Source organism: Microcebus murinus, chromosome 3 (assembly GCF_040939455.1).
Source record: "Microcebus murinus isolate Inina chromosome 3, M.murinus_Inina_mat1.0, whole genome shotgun sequence".
NCBI lineage: Eukaryota > Metazoa > Chordata > Mammalia > Primates > Cheirogaleidae > Microcebus > Microcebus murinus.
This window is the reverse complement of record NC_134106.1, coordinates 15,930,390-15,941,054: the sequence shown is the minus strand read 5'-3', so window position 1 is coordinate 15,941,054 and position 10,665 is coordinate 15,930,390. Positions and strand designations below refer to the sequence as shown.

At 43.9% G+C, this 10,665-nt stretch overlaps 1 non-coding gene across 1 annotated transcript; it reads right to left on the bottom strand.

Moving 5' to 3' along the window:
- Positions 1 to 7,289: 7,289 nt before the first annotated feature.
- LOC142870283 (U6 spliceosomal RNA) lies at positions 7,290 to 7,396 on the bottom strand. Its single transcript, XR_012918714.1, has one exon. It is a non-coding gene; the product is annotated as a U6 spliceosomal RNA (small nuclear RNA).
- Positions 7,397 to 10,665: the final 3,269 nt, after the last annotated feature.

Sequence of the window (10,665 nt, the reverse complement as noted above, 5' to 3'; positions counted from 1 at the left end):
TTTCAAACTCCTGGGCTCAAGCAACCCTCCTGCCTCAGTCTCTCGATTCGCTGGGACAACAGGCACATATCACCACACCCGCTATGCTATGTATTTCATTTTCACATCATTTTCAGTATGGGAGGCATAAATTGTGTAAAGACTTTTGAGAGTGTTAATTTGTTATATGCATTTTATGCAAATTTGACTCCACCAAAGCACATCGTCACAATGTTGACTTTGTGTAGAAGCACTGTGCGTGTACGTAAAAATGTTGAAACTTCCTCAATAAATATCATTTTGTCCATTTTATATGTATTTTTGAAAGATAAAATTTCTTGAGATCTCAGCTTTTTGGCCAATTGCATGTGTTGTGGTGACTCATTGTGGTTTTTGATCAATCTCCTCAAAAGACTGTGGTCCTCTGTCATGGTATTTCAGATGTCCACAGTCACAAAGCTGGGTGTGCACAATTACCAATCATAGTGATATGTGTTTATAGATTTCCCTTTATGGCCTATTTCTTTGTGAATATGGTTCATCTGCTCATAACTGTTATACTCATCTGCTCATAACTGTATACTCGTACAACTGTCATTAGTATACTTGAGTGTTTATTCTTGCAAAAATCTGTGTGTTATTATTGCCTATTTTATTGTGTAAAGTAGCCTATGAAGTGTTCTGTTGGGTTTGAATATGTTTCTGAAATAAATCTCCTTTTAAAATTGTAATTAAATAAATGCTTTTAAAGAATTTTTAAAATTATTTTTTCTAGATTTATACTTTTGGGATTTTAATCTTTCAGGATTTCAACATTCAGGATCAGGGCATGTAGGATTGTGTCTTTTGGAATGATGAGCCAAACCCCAATTTGTAACACTTGATCAAAGGGTTCAAACCCTTAGAGCCACCACTGACATCTCCTTACCCACAGCCAGGAAGATGGCTGGTCCCCTAGAGAGCTGCCCTCCTCCCCTTTTCTCACACCCCAAGGAGCCAGATTCACCTTCCGAAGCTCCACTTTCCTGTCCAAAGCTGCAGTTCAGCTCCCTCATCCTAGAGTCACGCTGGAATGCCTTGCCCGGGACCCTCATTCCCTAGACAAGCTGTCTGTGCAGCCTTGCTTGCCGCACACCACGCACACCCCCTGGGCTGCCCAATCAGGCCCCACCAGATCCCGGAGCAGGTGAGCCACGGGGGAGCTTCCAGTGGTGGAGCTCAAAGCCGAAGCCGAGGACGCTGACTTGAGAACCGACTGGTTGCCCAGTGGAGACAGGCAGAATCCTTCCCTGGTTTGTCTCCTGTCTCCCTGTGTGGGGCTCCCACTCCAGAGGCCACTCTGGGTGTGTGATGATTAACTGCTGTGAGTGGGGCCAGTGGATGGCAGACAGAGCTGGCACTGCCTGGAGCAGAGTCTCCAGGACCAAGGCAGTAACTGAGGTCCCTCAGAGACATTGTCCAGCTTGGTTTGTCCCTCACACAATTCCCAGGGCTCATGGGAGAGCCCAGGACAAGCTGGGGCCCACTGCTAAGTGAGGATGAGGCCAGTTGCTCTTTACTGCCAGGTGGCTGTCTTCCCATCCAGTTCTTATCTCACCATCTAGACTTTTCTTTGTCTTAAATCATTGAAGTATAGGGACTGATTCTTGGCATTGGCTAAGTGACAAATTGACCTGATTACCCCTTATATGAAACCAGGCCTATAGATGTCATTTATTCTTAGATTCAGAAATTTTTCTTTCTTTTTATATATTTTTTTAGGGTTTTTTAGGTTCTTTTTTTTTTTGAGGGTTTTTTTAGTTTGTTTTTAGCTTTGTTCTTTACACTGTTTCGAAAAGAACAAATGTACTTGCTCTTTGCTCTAGACATTTTGAAATGACATTTAGACGAAACTATAAAATTTTGCCCTTTTAAAAATTAATGAATTATGGGAGCTTTTTGTTTTTAAATGAAAACGATATGCATATCTGAATCCAAACTTAACTTTCCAAAGAACACTTCATTTTGAAGTAATTTTCAGAGTTGTGTACCTCTTTCACTATTAATTTAATCCTAAATATTTTACAATTATTGCCTGGTTGCATGTTACAATTGGGGGTTGGGGTGATCTGCTTAAGAAACTCAGTTATATTCTTTGATTCTTCACTTAGAAAAAGCATCCAAAAGTGTCTCTCTGAACCTATTCTGGTTCAAGGGCTGCCTCATTTGTGCAAAAAAAAAGAAGGAAAGACAGAAAAGGCACCCAAATAGAAGTCCTTTAAATCAGCAACCAGACCTATATTCAGTATGATCTCATTTGTTTTGCACATATGTGTGCACATGCACACTCATAAGTATATATGTTTGTGTGTGTTTGGAAATTTTCTGGAAGAACACAAAAGAAAATGTTAACTGTCACTGCCTTGAAGGAGTGAGACCAGGAAGTGAGTGCATGTTTCTGTGGCTGCCGGCGTCTCTGCCAGCAAGCACAGTCCAGGAGGCATTTGTCTACTCTGGGGTTACAGCAACAGAAATCTCAGTGGCTGGTCCTGTGTTTGCGGGTGCTAAGAGACAGAGTAGAAGGCATGAATTATTTCAAGGGCAATTGCGGTTGAGGAGGTATACCCTTAAGCCAGCAGCTGGGACAGTGATGTCCCGGGCAGGCGGGTTCTGTGGAGATGTTATAGGGGAGCCATTGCTGGAAGCTCGGCCTTCAGTCTGCTCCCCTAGCCCTTGCAACAATTTTGTAATCACCTAGCTTCCTGTATTAAGTTTCTTTCTACTTAACTTGTCTGGAGTCACTTCCATCATCTATAATCGTATCTTGAACTGACCACAAGAGACAGCGGGTAGAGAGGAGACTTACAATTGTCAGGAAAGGAGATCTTCATAGAACATTACCAATAGCATCCTTTGTTGAATGTATCCCCACAGATGAGCACTATGATCTGACCAGATCCTGGTGTCTGTAGAGCAATGTGCATCCCTTCCTTCTCCTAGTTCCTCCTTCTCCGCCTCTTCAGCAAGATATTTGTGTTTGTATATTAGTCAGGACTATTGGATTGCAAGTAACAGAAACTGTTGACTCAATCTATTTTAAGCAATATATATGTATATTGCTTAAATATATATTTAATTGTGATCCACTACTATATATATATAGTAGTGGATCACAACCAAACAGCAAGGAGGGTTGGAGTGGACCAGGGGTGGAGAAGATTTTCATGTTGGAAGGCCATGTTAATTTAGCTGTAATCAAATAAGGCCACATTCAAGAAACATTATTTTGTAAAAATCTAACTACTATCCACTTAATAATTTCAAAAAATGAAAACTGTCAATTTTAAAGTCAACCCTTTTAATGACTTAGTTGTGTCTGCTTTTTGTTGGAGAGCATTTGAATATTTGTTTGCAGCGTGGAGGTCTGCAGTTTCAGTTGATCCTCTACATGGGCATAAGTCATTTGTGACCTTAAGGACATCTTGATTTAAGTAAGGTAGGAGAATGCAGATTCACAGCAATAAGTGCTTGAAAAGCAAGAAAGCATTTTGGGGGCATGTTGCCGAAGGCTTGGGTATTCTACTGCATTTTTTTTTTTTTTTTTGAGACACAGTCTCACTTTGTTGCCCAGGCTAGAATGAGTGCCATGGCGTCAGCCTAGCTCACAGCAACCTCAATCTCCGGGGCTCAAGTGATCCTACTGCCTTAGCCTCCCAAGTAGCTGGGACTACAGGCTTGCGCCACCATGCCTGGCTAATTTTTTGTATATATATTTTTAGTTGGTCAATTAATTTCTTTCTATTTTTAGTAGAGACAGGGTCTTGCTCAGGCTGATTTGGAACTCCTGACCTCAAGCAATCCGCCCGCCTCGGCCTCCTAGAGTGCTAGGATTACAGGTGTGAGCCACCGCACCTGGCCTTTTGGTATTTTAAATATGTTCATTTTTAAAATAAAATAAAAATATAAAAGATGAACAAAAATGTATTAATTAAACTAAAAGGATTTGTTCTGTAAAATTTGGATTCCATCAAAAGGCTGCACTTAAGGACCTAGAACGCTGTATGTGACCTTAAGGCCGAAAGTTCTCCATCCCTGGCGTAGACCCTTCTGTTCCTTTCTCTCCCCTCAACCCTAAACTCTTTTTCTTTTTCTTTTTTTTTGAGACAGAGTCTCGCTTTGTTACCTAGGCTAGAGTGAGTGCCGTGGCGTCAGCCTAGCTCACAGCAACCTCAAACTCCTGGGCTCAAGCAATCCTACTGCCTCAGCCGCCCGAGTAGCTGGGACTACAGGCATGCGCCACCATGCCCGGCTAATTTTTTTATATATATATTAGTTGACCAATTAATTTCTTTCTATTTATAGTAGAGACCAGGGTCTCGCTCTTGCTCAGGCTGGTTTCGAACTCCTGAGCTCAAGCAATCCGCCCGCCTCGGCCTCCCAGAGAGCTAGGATTACAGGCGTGAGCCACCGCGCCCGGCCCCTAAACTCTTTTTCTCTTTCAGTCTCTCTTTTATGCAAATTTCCCTGTTATCTTTCCTTCCTTAGGCTGGCTGTCCTCCACAAAAGTGTAATGATGGGCTGGGCGGGGTGGCTCATGCCTGTAATCCTAACACTCTGAGAGGCAGAGGCGAGCGGATTGCTCGAGGGGTCGGGAGTTTGAAACCAGCCTGAGCAAGAGTGAGACCCCCTCTCTACTATAAATAGAAAGAAATGAATTGGCCAACTAATATATATATAGAAAAAATTAGCCAGGCATGTTGGCGCATGCCTGTACTCCTAGCTACTGGGAGGCTGAGGCAGCAGGATTGCTTGAGCCCAGGAGTTTGAGGTTGCTGTGAGCTGGGCTGACGCCACAGCACTCACTCTAGTAGCCTGGGCAGCAAAGTGAGACTCTGTCTCAAAAAAAAAAAAAAAAAGTGTGATGATGACTGCTGGCAGGTCTTGACTTGAATCATCACTTTGTAAAAGAAGTAAAAGAAAGGAGAGGGGCTTTCCTCTCCCAACTTCAGTTTGAAAAAAATCCTGGGAAATAATTCCATTTGAATCTTGGTTCGTGTGCTTGTCCCTTGGATAAGTCACTATGTCACGAGAGTGATTTAGCCTGGCTCAAGCACAGCCTGTTACTGGAAAAGACTGAAGAATACTTTTAAAAAGTAAATGAAAACCGCAGTATGTCCCTTGACTGCTTCAGTGCATACACAATCCTATCTTTGTAGGTATACAATTCTAATAATGATTTTACTTAAAAACTGACTCTCAGGCCGGGCGCGGTGGCTCACGCCTGTAATCCTAGCTCTTGGGAGGCCGAGGTGGGCGGATTGCTCAAGGTCAGGAGTTCAAAACCAGCCTGAGCAAGAGCGAGACCCCGTCTCTACTATAAATAGAAAGAAATTAATTGGCCAACTGATATATATATAAAAAATTAGCCGGGCATGGTGGCGCATGCCTGTAGTCCCAGCTACTCGGGAGGCTGAGGCAGAAGGATCACTCAAGCCCAGGAGTTTGAGGTTGCTGTGAGCTAGGCTGACACCACGGCACTCACTCTAGCCTGGACAACAAAGTGAGACTCTGTCTCAAAAAAAAAAAAAAACTGACTCTCAAACACAATAAAGATCACATTCATTATGATAGATTGTTTCAAAAACAGCTGCAATAATTCCTCCCTGTGTACCCATGTCCTCAGATAGTTCTAGTGGTATATAGATAAACTGGCGCTCTGAAGAAAGAAAAAAAGGCATTTGCCAATTTCTGTGAAATATGTACTCCCAGAATGGCAAATTTCAAGCTACCAGCAGTTTAACAACTGGCTTGCAAAATTCCTGGAAATTTAACAATTGGCTCTCAAGTTCTTGTTCCGATCTCCCCTCCCATACCAGCCTAGAGATTGGTCTCTTGTCAGTTCGGACTACAATAGCGAACTTGAAGCCAGCAGAGACTTAAATTTAAATTTCCTTTTCCATGAAGTGCCTGTCCTTTGCAAAAGAAAAAAAGCTTACACATTAGTGTGTTCTCTCTCTTGCTCCACTTGGAACTCTGGTTAACCATGTGAACGAGCTAGCTGAACAAGCTGACTGGTGAGAGACACAAGACCCAGTTACCCTGGTGGCCCCAGCCAAGAGCCAGAACTGTGAATGAGGCCATCGACTGGTAGCCTCAGGAACTGGAGCAAGGTCACGGAAGCTTGAGGGAAGGCAGCCCCAACAGCAAGCCCAGCCAGGCCCAGAGGGACTGTCCATTGGACCCAGGCCAAATTGTTAAGCCACAAAATCATTGACCAGTTAATAATTACTGTTTAAAGCTACTGCATGTTAAGGTAATTTGTTATAAAGCAAAAGCTAATTGGTAGACTTATCCTACTACCCAAAGAGAAACAACCAAGGATTATATCCAGCTACTATATTCAGTGGAGTCCAGGATCTCTAAGTGATCTCAATTCTTACCCAAAAGTTTAAGATATAGTTCATCATCATTGCACAGCAACCCATATATTAAATTCAATCAGGCCGGGCGCAGTGGCTCACGCCTGTAATCCTAGCACTCTTGGTGGCGGAGGCGGGTGGATCATTTGAGCTCAGGAGTTCGAAACCAGCCTGAGCAAGAGCGAGACCCCATCTCTACTATAAATAGAAAGAAATTAATTGGCCAACTAATATATAGAGAAAAAAATTAGCTGGGCATGGTGGCGCATGCCTGTAGTCCCAGCTACTCGGGAGGCTGAGGCAGGAGGATCGCTTGAGCCCAGGAGTGTGAGGTTGCTGTGAGCTAGGCTGACGCCACGGCACTCACTCTAGCCTGGGCAACAAAGCGAGACTCTGTCTCAAAAAAAAAAAAAAAAAAAAAAAATTCAATCATCTTCAAAACACTTGATAAACAAGGCTGGGGAAAAAAAAAACAGGTTAACCGAAGGTCCTTTTCAGAAAAGAGAAATAGAAAAGCAAAATATCTAGTGTAATGACATTTGTTATTATTTCTGGTTGCCCAGCATTACAATTCCCTTTAATATCTGAGGATTCCTTTGCTTTTACGAAGCAGAGCCTGCATCCCAGTATAGAAGCCCAAACGTTCCCCAGACTCCCTGGCCGCTTGGGGATGGGCGCGTGCATGGTCTAGGTTCACCAGCCAAATGTATTTTACATTTTGAATCAGAAAATTGCGATGTGAAGAAGCAGGCCCTGCAAAACCCATTTGGCTAGTGAGTGGTGGCAGGGCTGGCAGTTCCTGGGACAGTGTCTAGTGTCAGCATCAGTGGTCTTGACAACACAAGCCTCAGGGATTCTCCCAGTGTCTTCACCACCGAAGGCTTTTTTTTTCTTTTTTATTTATTTACTTACTTTTTTATGGAACACTTCATGAATTTACATATCATCCTTGTGCAGGTGCCATGCTAATCTTCTCTGTATCTTTCCAATTTTAGTATAAGTGCTGCCAAAGAAAGCATGACACATAAGTCTTGCCTTGTGTTCCTGCCTTCATATCCTTCAAGACCAGAGAAGAATTTGTTTCTATATCACAAAGCCCAGAAGCCCTGTGTCTGTCAAAGTTTAATCAGGTAACAGAAACTACAATAGCAATGTTCCTAAGAAAAGAAAGTTAATATAAATAATTGTCAACAATGTTACAAAGCCATTGAAAAGGCAAAAGAAAAGATGTTAAAAATAATATCAAGGGGAGGAAACCGCAAGCATCATTTTCAGCAAAAGCAGGAGACATGTAATCCACAGGCTCCCAAAAACATGTATAAAGGCTACCGTTACAACTGTATTAACTCCCCTAAAAAAAAAAAAAAAAAAAAAAAAGGCTACCCAAAGCTGCTAAATCACTTTATAATCTTTATGAAGATAATAAGATGCAAAAGTTCCTTGGAGTGGGGTAGGGGAGTAAAAAGCAAGACAGCCCAAGGGCAACAGATCACAGAAAACACCAGCATGAAGATTTCCTATAGATAAGAAGGTTAGGCCGGGCGTGGTGGCTCATGCCTGTAATCCTAGCACTTTGGGAGGCCGAGGCGGGCGGATTGCTCAAGGTCAGGAGTTCTAAACCAGCCTGAGCGAGACCCCGTCTCTACCAAAAATAGAAATAAATTAATTGACCAACTAAAAATATATATACAAAAAATTAGCCGGGCATGGTGGCGCATGCCTGTAGTCCCAGCTACTCGGGAGGCTGAGGCAGTAGGATCGCTGAGCCCCGGAGATTGAGGTTGCTGTGAGCCAGGCTGACGCCACGGCACTCACTCTAGCCTGGGCAACAAAGTGAGACTCTGTCTCAAAAAAAAAAAAAGAAGGTTAACCTGAAATGAAAAATCAATATCTCGGCCAGGCATGGTGGCTCATGCCTGTAATCCTAGTACTCTAGGAGGCCGAGGCAGGCGGATTGTTTGAGCTCAGGAGTTCGAGACCAGCCTGAGGAAGAGTGAGACCTCGTCTCTAACAAAAAATCGAAAGAAATTAGCTGGACAACTTAAAAAAAAAAAAAAATATATATATATATATATATATATATATATATATAAAATTAACCAGGCATGGTGGTGCATGCCTGTAGTCCTGCTACTCGGGAGGCTGAGGCAGGAGGATTGCTTGAGCCCAAGAATTTGAGGTTGCTGTGAGCTAAGCTGACACCACAGCATTCACTCTAGCCTGGGCAACAGAGTGAGACTCTGTAAGAAAGGAAGGAAGGAAGGGAGGGAGGGAGGGAGGGAGGGAAGGAGGGAAGGAAGGAAGGAAGGAAGGAAGGAAGGAAGGAAGGAAGGAAGGAAGGAAGGAAGGAAGGAAGGAAGAAAGAAAGAAAGAAAGAAAGAAAGAAAGAAAGAAAGAAAGAAAGAAAGAAAGAAAGAAAGAAAGAAAGAAGGAAAGAAGTGGATATATAGTTTTTTTGTTTTGTTTTGGTTTGGGTTTTATTGAGACAGAGTCTCACTCTGTTGCCCAGGCTAGAGTGCCATGGCATCAGCCTAGCTCACAGCAACCTCAAACTCCTGGGCTCAAGCAATCCTGCTGCCTCAGCCTACCGAGTACCTGGGCTACAGGCATGCGCCACCATGCCTGGCTAATTTTTTCTATATATTTTTAGTTGGCCAATTAATTTCTTTCTATTTTTAGTAGAGATGGGGTATCGCTCTTGCTCAGGCTGGTTTCGAAGTCCTGACCTCAAGAAATCAACCTGCCTCGGCCTCCCAGAGTGCTAGGATTACAGGCATGAGCCACCACGCCTGGCCTGATATATAGTTTTAAAATAAATTATGAAGAAATTGATATGTAGAGAAGACAGACAATGGAGCTCCAACAAGCACACAAGTGGAGTCCCCAAAGAAGAAAAGCAAAACAATGGAACTGAACAAATCGTGCAAGAAAATGTTCCTGAAATAAAGGGCAACTTAACATGTTGTATACTAAGGAAAATTGACACAAAATAGTCACTGCCAAAACATATACAAGTAAAGTTATTAGATGTTAAAGATAAAGAAGCAATCCCTCTTCCTCTTTCTATTCCTCTTTCTTTTTCCTTTTTCTTCTACTCAATTCAGTCCAAAAGCCACTTGGTGGCATGAAGCAAAATAGGCATGCATGTAGGGAATGGGGGCCGGGGGGCAGCCCCAAAGTAGTAGTGTCAGAACTCGGGCAGAGGAAGGACATCTGGGTAGAAGGTGACTGTCCTGGGAGATTGGAACCCAGGGAGGGTAAAGAGAGTGTCTATGCTGGAGGACAGGCTGGCATGGGAGCGGGCAGCCTCTGTGGGTGAGGAGGCCTTCTGCATGGTGGGACAGCTCAGCACAGGGTGTTAGGGCCCGATCAGTGTGAGAGCGGTCTCAGACAGGGTGGGAGGAAATCGAGTGTTCAGTGAGAGCCTGACCATGGCCTGGGGCAGTAAGAAGCAGCTGGGATGAGTGGGAACATACTCAACAGAGCTCAGAGAGATAGCCACAGTGGCGGCTGGCTGGTTATCAGGACCAATGTGGAGGTGACAAGAAAAGCAGGCAAGGAGCCATGGAGATGTAAGATATAAATGTAGGACACCTCCCCAACCCCTGCCTTGGGAACCAGGGTGCCCACCCCAGCATAACACACAGTGCCCAGCACCGCCAGGAGGCCACAGGCCAGAGGAAAAGCAGGCACCTTGCCTAGCACTGGTTCTGGCACCTTACTGACTCAGATCTGTGTACATGCAGGGACTCATGTGCCCAGCATAGCTCAGCCACATTCCAAATAGGAGAGGCTTTAGTGCAAACTCCCAGTACTTACTTTCTAAGTCCACTGTTGTAGAACTAATTCAAGAGGATTCTGTACTTAAAATCTAAACTCCAAGCAATTGCAGATGGAAAGGCAGAATTCTTTGTACTGGGCATATTACCAAGGATATCAAAACATGTTCATGGCTGGGAGAGGTGGCTCACGCCTATAATCCTAGCACTCTGGGAGGCCGAGATGGGAAGATCGCTTGAGGTCAGGAGTTTGAGACCAGCCTAAGCAAGAGCGAGACCCCATCTCTTCTGAAAATAGGAAAATTAGCTGGGTGTGGTGGTGTGGGCCTATAATCCTAGCTACTCAGGAGGCTGAGGTAGGAGGACAGTTTGAGCCCAGGAGTTTGAGTTTGCTGTGAGCTAGGCTGACATCATGGCACTCTAGCTCAAGACGTGTTCATTCTGGGCCAGACAGCACAGGATGAGGGACACAGTGAGAAAGGTTTGGAATTAAGGATAAAGAAGAGAGG